Raw genomic sequence first — 17,816 nt, forward strand, 5'->3', positions numbered from 1 at the left:
GAAAATACTTGTTAGAAATTATGAATTGCTTTTCTCCAAGTGTAGGCATATTTTTAAGGGTAGATTATTCTGTCTTTGTTTTGCTTCATATATATAACATGAAAATGCCACCTGTATTCTCATTCCTACTTGCTAATGTAGATTCAGAATGTAGTTCCTTGTATTGGCTTGGGGAAAGTCATGATGATTTGAATTCAAATCCTAGCATAGTGCAGACCATGTCATGTAAAGTTTCTTTGAAGTACAATGGATTGAAAATTCACTACAACCAGTTTTGAAATGTTCCCCTTCTTGCACTCAGTGATAAAAATTTACATTTTGTTGCTATCCTAAAATTTGTTTAGTCTTTGGATTTTGTTATTCCTTTACATGCTAGGCTAAGGGGTGCTCCATCATCATTTTTCTATTCCCTAAGTGAGTATTTATAAACTTTGATCATGTGAAGAAAATGACTTTTGATTCGTGTCAGTTATTTAGGTGTAAAAAGATTAATATGTGCTTATGCAAGATTGTAATCACAAGTATGTAATTCCTAAATAAGGACATATGGGCATATGGAACTAAGCCTTACACTAACTGCAGGTGTGGAACTAAGTCTTATGCTAACCGCAGATATCCGGCAATGTAGACAATGCCTGTGCAAGCTTAGCACTGCTGCAAAGATATGGTTCGCTGCTTAAAGGTCATGGAATGAGAAAGAACATTGAGGAACCTTCAAGAAGGCAGAATAAAACCCCTAGCAACAGGATGGCACAGACTCAAACGATACCATGAAAGGACACGTATACAGGATGTGGACCGGATACAAGAGTGTATAAAAGAATGGAAACCAGGAGAACATTCGTGCATCGTTGGTGGAGCGGAGACTCCCCTGCGCACCCAGTGCTGCTTTGCTTATTGTCTCTCAAATTATTAATCATTTGTAAATAAAGTTAATTTGGATAAAGCACTGTTTATGGGAAATTTTTATAACAATCAAATTATGACTTAACTGTCTCCATCAAGTTAAACATATTTAGATCGTAGAATTTCTTGCTACATAGCTGGCATGTTTTCCAGTCCTCTGATCATTCTCAAGTGGCCGTTCAAATAATACTTTTCCTAACTTATTAACGTATTTCTAGAATTGTTGGTATTACATCTGGACTTAGTTTTCCAGAAAGCTCTGATAGGTATTTTTCTGTTTACTTAAGTCCTTTTTATTTGTCATTGTTGAGTTCATACCATTTCATCACTTATTATGCTACACTAGTCTTTACACCTACTTTTTTTATACCTACCAGAAAATTTTTGGTCAGCGACATGTTCCAACTTTCTAATCAACCTATCTTGCTGTCTTCCATATATTTAAACAATTCACATTTTAAAAACATACTTACTTTTGATCCAGATGTGGTGAAATGTATTACAGTTTTGTTAAAAGCTAATTTGTTTAGCAGACTATTTTCTGTAAATGTTGACTGTTTAATTTCCTATTAAATTCTTTATTAATTGACTGTGGGTTATTTTTAAATGCATCTCTAACAAGTTGTCTGCAAGGTCTGTGGTACAAGATTTAATGATGTTAATGTTAAAGTGATTGTCCAGAGAACATCTTCTCTTTTTTTTTGTGACTGTAGGATGAAACTTGTACACCAGTCTCAGTGGCTGGAATTTAAGCTAATTTTTGAGTGATTGTTGTAATGGAAACTAATTCATTATTATAATAATAATTGTTAAATCATCTGAGTTTTTTTAAAAAAGAAAGTATAGAGAAAAAGCTTGTCATCACAATTAACACTTTTATAAGGTACTACTTCCAAATATAAGTTTTGAGACTTGAAAGAAAGAACTAAAGTTTTTATTTTCAAGGAAAGAAATGGCCTGTTGCAATTCTTGGTGGGTTTTGTCATCTAAAAAGTATAACATGCAAGACAACTATTTATTGCATTTCAGGTAATCGAAATGCATGTAGTGTGTGTACATAAAGTAGATAAATCATTGTCTTCAGTAGTATGTAAACATTTGGTTTGTATTATGTTACAAAGATATGATACTCTGTTTTGTATTTAAGTAGGTGAATGCATGACTTTTTTATTGTATGACTTTATTGTATGATATTTTTTATTTAAAAAAAGATGCATATCCTGCAGCAGTGCTTCATGTAGTGTTTTAAGGGGATTAAACTCAGTTTTTCCAATAATTGCTAATCATATTTTAAAACAAAAATATGAATCTAATCTGTGATAAAGACCTTTAATTGTGAGGTCTCTGTCCTCTGATTAAGAAGTATCCAACAAGAGACCATTAGGATGGAGGCAGACAGATAAGATGAATCAACGGTGATGAACAACATTGGAATCAACAATAAGAATTCCAGTGCTGTTCTGTCACTTGGTATGATCATGCAATTCTTTTTGAAAAGATGTTTATAAATTCACTGAGCATTTTCAGTTAAATACTTGTAGCTTGCAATCTTCCATTAAGGGAATACATTATATAATATAGTATATATTTACGACGTTTTACTTGTCATTAAAAGTATATTAATAATTAAATTAATTCTGCCACTTTTCTAATTATATGCTGTAAGAAGCCAAAGACTCAATTTTGGTCAAATATTTAGCCTAAGTATACTTGAAAATTGCTGCTCCTTTCTTTTTCTGTGTGCTTTATGATGCTCCTTATTGCCAGCTACATATGTAGTCCATACTAATAATAACCTTTTGCCTACCAGTTAGTTAAAATTCTACTGCTATTGGAGCTTCCTCTAGGGAAGACAATATTCAACAAAACCTGAGATACCTCATGTTAAAGAGATAATTCTACTCAATCTATCCATTACAGTTCTCTCAATAAAAAAGACAATATGCTAATAAGGATCACTTGAGAATAAAAAAATGAAATGATAACTTATGAATTTATCCACAGCTGACAGCTTTATTAATCTCCGTAGCTGCTGTCATTTGATAAAGAACAACATATAATAAAAACTCTGCAAATTACCTAATTAGGCATTCTGTAGCAGAAGCTCTACTATTATAACAGCCAGTAACTAAGTAAAAAACCAAAACAATAGCATTTGTCTTGGAAAGGAGCAGCTCTTTGGGATCTTCCTTGTTTATTATGATCTAACTACAAACCAATGAAAGAATAACAATTCATAATCAACAACAATATTCTGGCATGTGGCTATTATTGCTAACAGATGAAGAAGAATCCTTATGTTTGTCAGGAAGTCTCTCTTCCAAAAATATCCTTGTGCACACTGGTTATAGAGTACACAGAGATGTGTCCCATAACCTGCAAGTAGTCTTCATCAGGAGAACAAGCACGACTTGGAGGGGTTAGCTTATTTGTAGATCAACATGACTTTTTTCATTCCTTTGTCTTTCTAAGGAGAGACCTAGCTAATTTCAATAGGGCTGAGTCCACTGCAGCCAGAAGCAGAGACAGGAAATGTGTACAAGATCTGTTTTTCTGCTGGTCTGACCTGTGGCTAAAAGGCACCCCAACAATCCTATCATGGAGTGGAAGAAATAGATTTGAGGGCTTCAAACAATAAAGGTTTTCAAGGAACATTTAGTCAAAGATAAGATATGTAGGCAAGCCAATCATGAATCAGGAGCTAAATAAAAAAAATATAAATCAGAAACTTTTCAGAGACAATAGAGAAAAAGAGGTCAAGGAAGGATAATTATTAATTTATTATTATATATTATTGCATATAATTAAAATATTAACTGTGTATTCATCCAGTTCTAGATTGCACGGAGCTGTCAGAGTCTCCAAAGTTCAAGTTCTGAGACTCAAAAAAATGTTAACAGGAATATCTTGTGTTCACAGCCTCCAGCAGAAGAGTTTCTCATCTGTCATCTGCCTGAGGCAGAGCCACAGCCATTTGCATTATAAGACAAATGCATGGGAAGAAAGCCTTCCCACCACACTGGCATCCTCATATAAGTTGTTCTCTGTGGCCCACCATGGGCTTAAAACAGTCAGTGTTGTCAGTTCTTGTGTTACAGAAAAAAAAAATAAAACCAAAACAAAATGGATGAGATACAGGTCAAACAAAATATCTTAAAATCTTTTTTTCATATTTTTCATAGAGTAAATTGAGTACAGGTGGCATCAGTAAAGCTTACAAATGTTCTAGTTAGAAACAATATCCTTACATAACGTTCAGTGTAATACATAAGCATAATTTTAAAACAAACTGTCGTCATTAATAATTTTTTCTTCCTTTTTGATAATTTTGCCTTTCTGGAGTTCTGTTTTTCACACACTTAATCCGAGAAACTGTGTGCCCAAAGCAGTTCTTACCCAATGCAGTGCACAACATATGAAGAAAATAAAATAAGCTAAATATTCTTTTAGCAGGTGTTTATTATTTGATATTTGTGCAGTGAAAATGTATTGAAGCCTGACTTTCCCAAGGCTACTCTTACTGAAATAAACTGGTAATGTTTTGGAGCCAAAATAGGTAACTTTTTTCCTCCATGATTTGTTTCAACACTTGTTCATGCATTTGTCTTTGATACAATTGTGGACCTCTAGTTCAAACTTAGTTTAGTTAAAATATTAAATGCATTGGATGATTGATTGGCTTGCTAGACTTAAGTCTACCATGAAATTTGGCATGACCTGACCTTGTAATGTTGTATTGCTCTGCATAGGAATTTGAATGAAACCCATATTTTAATAGCCATTTATACTGTTCCCAAATGCCAAACCCAGCCAGACAGCTTGGCTATGTCCTTTACAATTATGAGTTACATTGCTTCCTTCTGCTGAGGAATGACTTTTACACTATGCTATGTAGATTTCGTTGTATTTCATTCCCGTTCAGAGCAAGAGTGAGAAAAACAGATATCACATCAATCTTAACTTTATTTTTTTCCTATCCCTCCTCTTCCTGTCATACTTTGTGGTTTGATTTTTATACTATTGGTGTCTGGGCTGATAGAAAATTTAAATGTTCCAGATTCTGCCTCTCCCTTTCTTGCACACAGAACTAATGTGGAACTTCTGTTTCTCCAGTGTTTGCCAGAAAGGTTTTATACGAAAATGAACAGAAATCTGGGAAGCAACCCACCATTTCCTTTGCTTTTGGAGGTGTTGAGTAAAGATACTGAGCATATATTTCTGTTCTGGTTCCTTCCTATCAAGAAATTCTGTGTTATCATTACAAAGGATAGGGAAATAATACTGTCTGCAACAACTTGTATTAACATATCCTCTTTACAGTGTCTTTCTTCTGGATAGACCCATTTGGGTGACCTCTGTGAGAAGAGGCCAGAGGCTGCCCCTTTGCTGGACACAGCCAATTCCATCTGGCTCCAATGAAGCCACCACAGGGCAGAGCCAAGCCCCTCAGCCAAGATGGTGGTACAGCTGGGAAAGTGTATTTAAGAAAAGGGAATACCACAGCAGGCAGAGGAAGAGGGAAAAAAAGTTTTGAGAAACACCAGTGCTGGAGAAGGAAGACAGAGAGGAGGCACTCCATGGAAGGGCAGGTATTCCTTGTGTATCGTGGGGGAGCTGCATGGAAGCAGGTTTATCCTGATACTCAGCTATCTTTTTATGAGAAAATACCAATGTGAGTTACCTTGAAGTACTTTAATACTCACTTCTGTTGGATGAACAGGATTGAAAAGTATGTGAGAGAATGGAAATTTGTAGGATCTGAAAGGAATGTATTTTTAAACATGAGTAGTGACAAGTCTGACAATTCACAGTGCTCACAGCAACAAAAATAATGGAGTGAAATGGTAGTTCTTGTTGTATCATACAATCATTACCAGTTCTATGTGAGTGCTGTGTGAAGCTCCGGGAAACAGGATTCCTTCTGAAAACTAGACATTCTGAGACAGTGTCCACACAACAGGTCCTTATTGTACAGGATGAATTAGTTACTCAGCAGGAGATGTCATGCACAGAATGAACAAAGAGGAAACTCAACTATCAGCATGTCCAAAGAAAACATATTCTGGGAAATGCTCTTCCTATTTGTACTAATTATGTCTTTCTGTTACTGATCTTCCGCATATCCACATAATGCGTCCTCTAACTTGTGTTTGAGCTGACTCCTGGAAATAAGGTTGATTATTTGTACTTCTGAGTTAGGATACATAAAACTTTGACCTCTACTGAAATAATGCATACGTTTGAGTATTCCCTGTTTTGCAGTCTGCCACAGTGCAACACTGTTTATTTCTCTCCAGATCACATTAGATTGAAATGTGCTGTCATCAGAAGCCATTAAGTACATCATAAAATGCCACATGTTGACCTTAGCAGTAATGGATCAGGATTTCAGCAGAGGCGGCCTTGCTCAGACCAGTTAGAATTTGGTGCCTTGAAATATAAAGAAAAAGTATCTCATAAGCAATTAAATTAAAGAGGAAAAAAACAACTTGAAGATAAAATTCAAGCGTGAAGGTAAAATAAAAGACAATGTTCTAGTAAGCCTCTATGTAATACCTCTCAGTCAAGATGTCAATTTCTTGGAAAATTAAAGAAATATAACCAAGAAGAAATAAGAAAATACTAGATTGTGTTTTCTTCTGTAAAGTTGAATGCAGCTCAATAGTGTATGTGTAAGCATAGATCTGAAAGTAAAGTTTAAGAGTATAAGATGCCATAAACAAAATAAGGCAGGAGGTGGGAGATATTTGAAAGTACTATTACTAATTTGTAGGCTAAGACTACAGTCAGAGATGTTTGAATCAGCCACTGGTAAAGACAAAAATCTAAATGATGCAATTTAATTACAATAGTTGATTAACTGCTGGAATTATGTTAGCTCAATACTTGGAAATTATTAAAAGGACTTATCTGTGCTTTAGAACATTTAACAAAAATACTGAAGATGCAAAGATTATTGCATAATTTGTTTCTGCAAAGATGTGATCCTCATGGATAATGATGACAGAAGCCCTGTTTCAAGGACTGTGACTTTCATTTATGCCAACACAATATTAGATCAGTTAACATACGCTAAATTAATGTCAACAATAAACCATGTATATAAGTGGATCTTAATGACAGAATGTGTTTGCTGGCTTACAAACCAATGCTCAAAAGTTTATTGTAACTGTAATTCTCCAGAAAGAAAGGCCAGCTAACTGTTTATGCTATTAATTCACATGTATAAAGTACAAATGCTTTGGTAGAAGACCTCCACTTACACTTCAACATTGTGCACAGGTGGCACAAGTTTACAGGATGTAGAGAAGGGACTATATTTGAGAATGTTAGCATGGGCTTTCTTGCAAGCATTAAGGAGGGAGAGAAGATCTGAAATGTGGTAGTAATTTTATCACAGGACCACTTTCGGTGTAACATAATCCAGTATAATGATGTATGACTCCACTGCTGTCAATTAAGAAATTAGTGCAAAGGTTCCACAAGAACATGTGGAAATATTGTTATTAATAAGCTGAATAAAATCTGATAATGAGAATGGCTTCTCTACTTCTAACAGCATGATTTGTTGATCCAGACCCAAGGGAAAACTTCATAGAAACATGTATCATGGGATTTCTGCATAGAATTGTTAGCAGCAGTATTTTATGAAGCAGGATACTGTCAGGGATAGCATTTTATACTCTTTATAAAAATGGACACTCTGGACAAGTTAATGAATGAATGATTAAAGACATTAATAAAGTAACTAAGCATAGTCATATATTTAACAGTACTTTTCTTGACCTATTTATTACATGAGCTTGGCAGCAAAACTACATGTAGAAAAAAAGTTTTATATAATAGAAAAAGTGACTTTATTACCAGAAATGTTAACATTTGAGAGCAATAACATCCCTCTTGTTTTACAACCATCATCAAATATTTATGTCTTGATGCTTATCTAAATTTTCCTGTTAATGCAAAAGTCAGGGCTTGGAACTAGATGATCTGGGGATTAGAACTAGATGATCTTAAGGCCATTTCCAACTCTAACTATTCCATGATTCTATGATTATAAAAGTGACAAAAGTGTCAGCTTTGTGCTGCATTTTCTTATTGCATCGCACAATTGCCTAATTTCTTTAATAATAATTTTTAATTTCTAATTTATTAAATCATAAGAGACATATATGAGTAATGATAAGTATCAAAGTTCATTAAAGCAGGAAGTTCATCTTATGCCACCCAAACCTCCTAAGTTAAAAAAAAATGTGCGCTTTAGGTGTCTATGTTTCCATAGATTTATGTTATATTTTCCTGGATTTTCTTAATATTATTCTACTTACTCTAGAGTTCTGTCCTTCTTCTCAAGATGTGTTATTTTTGTAGTTATTTATATCTGCCAGAAGTGATGAGTGTTTGCATCTTTTTTCTGCCCTTAAATATGGAGCGATAAGACAGAAAAAGCCATTCAGTTAGCTGAATGACAAATCCTAAGGTAGCTTGTTTTGTTTCTTTTAGTAAGATAAGCCATATTTTTCAGGAGAAAAATAGCTTCTTTTTGATCACTGTTTGAGTTGGTGCCAAATCAAGAAACCCCATTTTACACTGCAGATGCATTATACAAGTGTTATCAGTGAGATGAGTCAGTAGTAAGTGTTCCCCAGCAAGACTAAGGAACCACAATACCACTTTATCCACTTGTTCCTATTCCTCGTGTGCTTGTCCCTTGTCAACCTTTTTCTTTGCTCTATCTAACTAGACTCAAAGTTCCCTATGGCAGAGACATACCTATTGTTAGTACATGTCCATGAGCTGTGTCTTCCTATGGTCCTGGGCAAACACAGCAAAGGTCATCCTAACACATCAGCTCCTCCTGAACTGTATATAACATCTTCCACACAAGTGAAAATGTTATCGTATATCTGGTGGCAATAGGCTATTGCTATAGATAGAAGAAACAATTCAAGCTGATTTAAAATTCAAGAATAGAAAATACTTTCTGTGAACTGTAATAATCAAAAGGTTTCCTCCAACTTGTTATGTAATGAACTGTCCTATCTCAAAGCCAAATTGAAAACTGAAGCATTGGATGTATTAAATGCAGATGTTTTATTTTTTCCATCTTTATCTTAAAGCAAGAACCCATATTTTAAGATTGCTTTTATACAGTAGTAAGACTTTAACTGGAATAGCTTAAAAATAGGAAATACTTTTCCAGCAATGCTGTTATCTCAGCTACCTTATATAAACATAGGATTTTCTTTTTCTTTGTCAAAATATGTGTTTCCTTAAATGTTTATGTTCAGATTATATGCATAATACAGTCCTGGCTAGAAATTGTCATCTCACACTTATATTGGAAAATATTGTAGCTATATGCAAGTTCCAAGGGTTTCTTTCTCTTAAAATGTCTCAATTTCACAGCAGCTTGGAAATTTTAGAGACACAGCCTTAACACTGAATTAGTCTTATTTTTACCACCTCCTCTGTCCCAGCCTAGTTCTGAGAAATTTCCTTTTTCAGGACATACACTTCCAAAATGCTGTACACCTCCAAATCTTAGAAAAATCAATGCCATTCTTTGCAGGTCATTTTAACTTCTCTCTGAATTAGAGTATGTGGCTGTGTCAAAGTAAAGCATTAAACAGAATAGCAAACAACAAATGGTAGTATGTGTTCGATTAAATTACTCTAGTCTCTTTTTAGTAACTGTCCTATAGAAGGGTCAGTTACCTATATGAGAAAGTGAACATTTTAGTATCAAAGGGCAAAATGAGGTCCCATTTCCTATTGCAAAATGGTGGAACACACATGTTATGGTTTTGGCTGCCAGAAACCATAGTCTCTCCACAACAAGCAAATGCTTAATATTGTGCTTGTTATCAGGGATCTATAACTTCCTGATAAAGAAACTGCTCTAAAAATGACCATTGCTGCAGGCTATAAAGCCTAGTCCAATGAGTTGCCAAGTGTCTTCAGCTGCTGCCGAATTCATTATCATTTAGGAGTGTTGAACAAGCTACTGGCTGCAGTTGCAGCCATGAATCACTTGGGAAACATCTTTCCGAATGTTCAACAACTCTCCTTAATTCATTAGAAGCACTGGGACCCCTGTTAATTTTATTTAACACACATTGGTAGAGCAAAGAAAGTTACTGACTTTTGTGGGTTGCTCAAAATTTCTCACTTGAATGTTATCCAGCTCATTTATCTTGTTTAAGCACTACATTTCAGTGAACAAACTCCTTAGTTCTGGGGTCTTTAGTTTTCCTATGTACTTCTCTCTTTATTTATTTTTTCCTTTTCTGGCATCTCCCCATGTCATATTACATTGCCTGTTTCATGTTAAACTTTATCTATTTTTTTTTCCTTCCAAGTCTTTATTAGTTACTTCCTCATAGAAGGCTGTAAGGTTGGTCAAACATGACTTCCCCCTCATAAAACCATGTTGGCTGTTCTTAATGACCCCCTCATCCTGGATATGTCTAGAGATGGTGTCAAGAATAAGTTGTTCCATCACCCTTCCAGGGATGGAGGTAAGCCTGACTGATCTATAATTACCAGAGTCCTCCTTCTTGCCCTTCTAATAGACTGGCGTGACATTTGCCATCCTCCAATCCTCAGGCACCTTGCCTGTTTCCCACAACTTACCAAAGATGATGGAGAGTGACCTAGCAATGACCTCCACCAGCTCCCTCAGCACCCATGGGTGTATTCCATCCGGACCCATTGATTTATAGATGTCCAGATTGCATAGCTGATCCCTAACCCAATCCTCATCTACCAAAGCAAACTCCTCCTTTGTCCTGATTCCTTCTGGGGCTATAGGAATCTGGGGACCCTGGGGAGAGTCTGCAGGAGTAAAGACAGAGGCAAAGAAGGCATTCAGCACCTCTGCCTTCTTTATATCCTCTGTCTCCAGGGCACCCACCTCGTTCAACCTCTTGTGTTAAGTTTTATTCACTATGTATTTGAAGAAGCCCTTTCTATTGTCCTTAACCTGACTAGCAAGATTAAGTTCCAAGGAGGCCTTAGCTGTCCTAATTGCCTCCCTACATCCTCTAACAACTGTCCTATATTCCTCCCAGGTGGCCAGCCCCTCCTTCCATAGTCCATAGATTCTCTTTTTCCACATGAGTTTGCCCAGCAGTTCCTTGTTTAACCACGCTGGTCTCCTAGCTCCCTTACTTGATTTCCTACCCATTGGGACACTCTGATCCTGAGCTTGGAAGAAGTGGTCCTTGAGTGCTGACCAACTATCTTGAGCCCCTTTACCACCTAGTACCCTTTCTCATGAGACTTCCCTTAGCAGCTGATTGAAGCTGAGGGGCAATGGGTGTAAACTGGAGCACAGGGGGTTCCATGTGAACATCAGGAAGAACTTCTTTACTGTTAGAGAGACAGAGCACTAGAACAGGTTGCCCAGGGGGGTTGTGGAGTCTCCTACGTTGGAGATATTCAAGGCTCACCTGGACAAGTTCCTGTGTGATGTACTCTAGGTTACCCTGCTCTTGCAGGGGGGTTGGACTAGATGATCTTTCGAGGTCCCTTCCAACCCCTGGGATTCTGGGATTCTAAAAAAAAAGAAGTTTTGAGTTCTGTTCCAGTTTTTCAATTTTCTATTTCCCAGTCTCTTTCCTACTCCCTTCCATTTTTTGTTCTTTCTTCTGCTTTATATACTTAGCACATGGTCTTTGCTGCTGACATGTCCGCAGGTAGTCCTGCATTTGCTCATCTGTTTTCACACAGCTCATCTCTTTCTGCCACTCTGAATCTAAAGACTTACTTTCCTGCCTTACTTTCCTGATATCATCCTTTTTTTGCACACACTGTTTCAGTTCAATAGCTCCTTATGTGCAACATAAGCTACAAAATAGTTGCTAGAAGTATAAAAATAAAAAACTGACCAAACCAAGCTCCAAAGAACTCAAGTTTTGACAGGTTTTACACTATGTCAGGATCCTATCCTGTGCATTAACATCCTTTTCTGAACAGTGAGGAAGGACATTATCAGACAGAAACATTATAGAAATTTCAACAAATGCTGAGAAAAAAGTACTAATTGGAATAAAATATGAAATGTGAGCTATCTTTATTAGCTAATTAGATAGTCTTATGGGGCACCTGAACTTATTAGACATGGGAACTATGGCAAATCTCATTTATCTGGAACTCAGCAAAGTGATAGAAGTCGTGTTACTGGAGAAAAAGACTAGCAAATGTGGAGAGGATAAATAGAAAGGTTGGGAAAAGTTGGCTGAAGAGGGAACTGGCATATTGTATGGCCTTGTTTATGATAAGAAAGAGGATTAGGATATTATGCCAGTTATGCTGACTGTTACTTTTAGAAGTCATCTTTGGAAAATAGTATAGTATTAGTCATTTAGACTATGAAAATAGGTGCAGCAGTTTGATGCAATTATCAAAACATCCAATGCAGTCTTTGGGGTATTTCCAATGTTCCAAGGAATACTTTCTAAGTATGCTACTATCTATAAGGAAGAATTAATACATAAGGAGATAGAGGCACCTTACCAAAATGCTGAGCTCAAATCTGAGCAGTCAAGTTGAAAGATTATATTTAAAGGACAGAAGCAATCCAGCTTAGCTGATGCAGTGGAGAGCATCTCTCTTGCTAGGTCTTGGTCTGCTTAATTTTCAGTGAAGGCTGAAATGAAACATCATCACTTTTCATGTGATCAATATCATGTGAGATATTGAGGAGAGAAAAATGAAAAAAATACATGTTTGTATGAAAACAAATGACACATACTAACCAAGATAAATATATGGCAGAAGTATTAGAATGTTTTAATTACCACTGTAAAAAGATGTAGACTTAGAAAAAGCTGACTTTAAGGTAAAATTTGCTATATTTCTGCTCAAGTTTTTGGAACATGTCAGGGAATAGTATTTGCTGACCTGAGAGGTCCTGTCCAGTTCAATATCCTAGTGGGTTTTGCAAGCTAATACTATTCTGATTCTTTTCTCCAAAGCTGTATTTTTCTTACTGCCGATTAGAGCCGTGACAGATGAGTTCCAGTTGCTCATCCAGTTTGTACTGCATCACCAATTTTATTGAGGTAAAAACTGAAGTGTGAGCTTAACTCTGAATAAAGCCTAGTGTTTGAAGTGCATTATACCTTAAATACAGTGTCCACTGTTCCTTGGGAAGAAAGTAGAATATTACCACTGGCCTATGTAAGTGGCATATATTGACATTTGTTCAAACCTTTCCTTCTACAGAAAACTGTCAAGAGAGAAATGTAACATGCAAACAGCTTAGTCTTAGAGGCTGAGCTGAGGTTGATCTTTTTCTGTCTCTGCATAGACATCAAATCCAAATGATATCCTTGGGAAATCCACTGATGGAAGCAGTACACAATTCTAAATCCGTTGCTCAGCTATTTTTTGTTACAGTCACAAACATATGAACATATTAATTGAATTCAATATAACTGTATATTAAATTATTTGAGGATAATCAATTGTATATTCTTAAACATTAAAATACCCTTAATTCTTCTGTAGAATTTCCTACATTCTGAGAAACCTCAAAAATAATGGAAGACTCTTAAAAACTGCAAAAGAAAAATAAAGATTATGGTTTGTGTTTGTTGGGTTGGTTTTGGGTATTTTTTTTCTTTTTGTCTGTTTTTTTTTGTTTGTTTTGTTTTGTTTGTGGATTTGGTTTGTAGCTCCAAGAAGGATATTGATGAATACAGTGATTTCTTACAATAGTACAAATAGAATTTTTTTTTTTTTTTTTGTAAAGGAAGAGAAACAGCTTTCTCCTATACATGCAGGGGGGTATTTAGTCACACTGGATCACATCTTATCCAGCTATGGATACTGTGGGAGAACTTATTTGGACCATTTGCCTTGCTACCCTGCTTGAGAGAGACCACAGTTAACATCCTCTTCTTGAGGAGCACTGGTCCTTTTTGTTTGAGGATCTACAGTGCTGCTTTGGAAATACAAATGATGTCAATATGATGGGAGGCCAGGGTAAGATATGAAATAATGAAAGACTCACAGCTATAGGTTTTCTGTAGACTCCATTGCACATGCAGAAAGTGAGCATGTTTACACAAGACGTCATTGCCGTTTAAAGATTCGTCTTCTTATTCAAATGAACTTCCTCAGAAATAATCAGCTTTGTAAACACATTAGCTTGGTGTGGTGCCCAGTCTAACAGGGACCCACTCCTGTTGCCTAGATCCTTGTCTGTAACTAACTCTCTGGCTACAGTATGATGATAACCACAGTTCTCTATTTGTAGAAGTGCTTCTGTAGCTAATTACACCAGGGGTTTGAAGGTCTTGGTTATTTTCCTGATGAGGCCAGGTGAGTGCTAAGGAAAAATCAGATTAAGTTCTTCATTTATGTTGTATGAAATCTTTCTGAAGAGCTGTATAAGCAGTTCATAAAAGATTAGAACAGAGAATATTAAGATCATATATTTAAGTAAAGAGAATGTGTTGTGAATATTTTGTCTACTGAGCTCTCTGCACTTCCTGTCTGGACATAGGATTTCCTTTTTCAGAGTTGCTAACTGTGTCTGATTATTTTCTAAGCTTGTAGGGGTGTGTCTTTTGCTAAGGTGACCCGATTTGCGTCTGTCCTATAAATTGCAATGGAGCAAGATCACCTCAGAGGATAATAGGGAGTGGTATTTTATCACCTCTAGAGCTGCATTTCATCAGGTCAGTGTTGAAGTGCGCCAGAAAGAGTGCTGCTTGCACTTTGTTTTCTTTGTGACTATATAAAAGGACTTAATTCTCCAGAGATTTAGTCACAACAGCTTTCATAGACACCAAATCTGTGCATGCAGAGCTGGTATAGTGAAGAAAAAAAATGGCAAAAAGAACAAGGGAAACCTTGGGATTTTGGTCTGATTTTTTGACCCTAGTGGGAAGGTCTTCCTTTCTCCAAGTCTGGGGAAAAAAAAAAAACGGGTTCTATAGGACTTTCAGTTTTGTCAAACAACTGGTATTTGGAAACATGGGTGGCATTGTAGTTAGCAACCATTTGGCAATAAGTGCATTTATAACTGAAGCTTAAACTGAACAGGTCAATAGTTTATCTCTATTAAAAACTAGCAAAACACAATTTGCAGCCTGGACCCGAAAGGTTAATATCTCCCTTTTAAATTTCCTAGGACTTATACACTTTGTGTAATATTTTAAACTAATATGAAAGTTTTTAAAATAAACACCATAACATTTTAGCAAGCAAAGAGGTTTGTTTTTTGGTTTTGTTTCCTTTTTACTAAAATATTAAATGAGGAAAACTTCATTGAGAAATGTGACTTCCATATCTGAAGACTTACTAAATCAAAAGCAAGCACCAATGTACATGCACGTCACTGTAATAAATGTATAACAAATTAAAAGGGAACACAGCTCATTAAAAAAAACATGCAGATGTCATTTTGAATGCTTTGAACAATGTGATTCTTGGACTTTTAGCAACTTGAAGACAATGGGTAATGTGCTGTGTAATAGCCATGCTGAAATGCTATATTCATTACTGTACATTTCACCATGATAAAGCATTCAGAACAAAGACTTCCAGCTAAGAAAAAACAAATCCTCTCGGTGGAGAGAAGATGTGGCCTTTTATGTTAAGATCAGTATTATATTGGAGAGGCAAACAACATTAAAACAGATCTGCAGATCTGCCTTTGATATAAGATTCATCATACATTTTGAAGAACTCATATTAATTATTTAAGGGATTTATTCTGCAGATGAGAAATGTAATTATGCAAAGATGTTGCATAATTAGTAGCAACTATCTGCTTTTATAAAGTTCTCTATAATGGTAAAACAAATATATGTGTGGAAAAAATCAGTCAACTGAAAAGTGTCCCACTGCTTAAAACATCAACATTAACAAAACTGGCAATAAAAATTAGAACCATTTTAAACTTTTCAAAAGCTTGCTGACCTGAATTTTTATAGGTGAGAGAGCTGCAAGAGCTGTCTAGTACTAAGGTAATTTAAATAAATGAAAACAAGATAAGCTCAAATAAATCCTAAGAGTATCATATTGAATACGCTTTCTGGATCTGTCAGCTATAGTATTCTACCTTCAACAGCGGAGTCTACCGAATACAAGAAATACTTTAATAGACAATTATAAAAAAATGTGTTTAGAAGACCATTTTCTTCATATCATATTTAACTAGTCATTGGTTTATGCCCTGAGACATGAAGCCTTGAATTCCCATTATTTTATCCTACTTAGTATCCACAGTTGTAAATATTCTCAGTCTTCATACCAAATTGAATTTCTAGAATTTTACAGAGCTAATTTGCATCTTTAGCCATCTGCCTAGTGTTGACTATTAACTTTTGACAGTAAGTACCATAGCTGAATTATGCACACTGTAACAAAGCATTTTCATTTATTGCTTTTAGATATGGTTTTAGTTTAACTGAATATCCTTTTTTCTTAAATTAGGAATGGACATGCACAAAGCCAACTTTATTTTCACGCTTTAGTGAAGTTCACTTTAATTAATTTGCATCCATGTCTGAGTGCAGTAGATTTTAACTTTTCTCCTGTTGGAAAAAAATCTTCTTTGATTTTAACTTTTCTCCTATATAAGGCCTTACATCAGATAGCCAGTTTCACTATTTGTGTCTTATCTTTTCCATGTCCGTCACATTTTTTTCTGAAATTCTAATATTAGAACAGAGTATTCTACCAGTGCTAGTAAGTAAGTATTGATGGAGACAGGGGTACTATACTGGATTTTAAAATTACTGAAACTGAAGCTGTCAGATGTCATCCACATGTAAAAAAATTGCTGAAAACAATGATGTGAGCAAGTTGTTTAGCATACATTCACTGACAGAGTTTTGGATCTATGTATTAATATTCCTTGTTAAATGTATTTTAAAAAATAAGATTACAAAAACTAACAACAAGCTAGGTCATCTCAGATGTTCTTTACCCTTCCTAACATTATCTATTGTGCTCAGGCTTAGAAGACATGATTTGTAGAGTTAATGTGAAAGCAAATAAGCTGGAAGAAATACACTGCCCGAAGAGTACTGGAGTGTGTATCCCATCTTCTTCTGCTTTAAAACAGTTGTACATGTCCAGTGTGTTTATTTCTTGTGCTCTGATTTCTCAGACAGTGTGTTCATTTGTCAGGAATGCTGAAAGAAATGAAAAAAACCCTAGAAAAATTCTAACAGATCAATGAAGATAATGAAGAAGATGACAGCAGCAAAGAAAAAGGATGAGTCTGCTGTATAAGACTTTCATATTATCACAGCTTATATTTTGTTGAGGTCAATCTTTTTAACACTGAATTGCATGGAAAATATTCAGTTGATCTCTGAGCCCTTAGCTGCTCAGAACAATGCCTTTGTGGTAGAGATAAAGTAATTTTTTTAACACTGCACTTTGGAATTTGGCAGATTTTAAATAACAAATAGAAAAGTGTTTTGTAGTACAAAATAGAGTGACAAGTTGAGAAGAGGTGTTTGCAGCAGCTCAATGAGACCTCTTAAGATGGAGCGAGGATCCTATCTGAGGTCTGCTTAGATTTCTGGTTGGAACAGCTTTGTGTACCTATTTGGAAAGACAGTTATTCAATAAGAGATTTACAAGAATAAGCAGTAGTGGAGTGTCTGAAGAACTAAGGATTATTCTGAGAGCAATGTCACAGGTGTGAGAGTAGAGTAGCAAAAGAATGGGAAAATAGAGAAGTGAGAGTATAGCTATTAAAGGTTCAACAAGTATTAACTACAAAGGAAGCAAATTGGGAGACAGGAGAAAAAATAGACAAAAAACATGACAGAATGCAATAAAGAAATGCAATCCAAAGAAAAATATGTAGGAGCATAACAGTGCTAAGTGACCAGTAGGTATTCTGAGTTGTTTTGGAAGACAGTATCTCACGGATG

Source organism: Melopsittacus undulatus, chromosome 5, assembly GCF_012275295.1.
Source record: "Melopsittacus undulatus isolate bMelUnd1 chromosome 5, bMelUnd1.mat.Z, whole genome shotgun sequence".
NCBI lineage: Eukaryota > Metazoa > Chordata > Aves > Psittaciformes > Psittaculidae > Melopsittacus > Melopsittacus undulatus.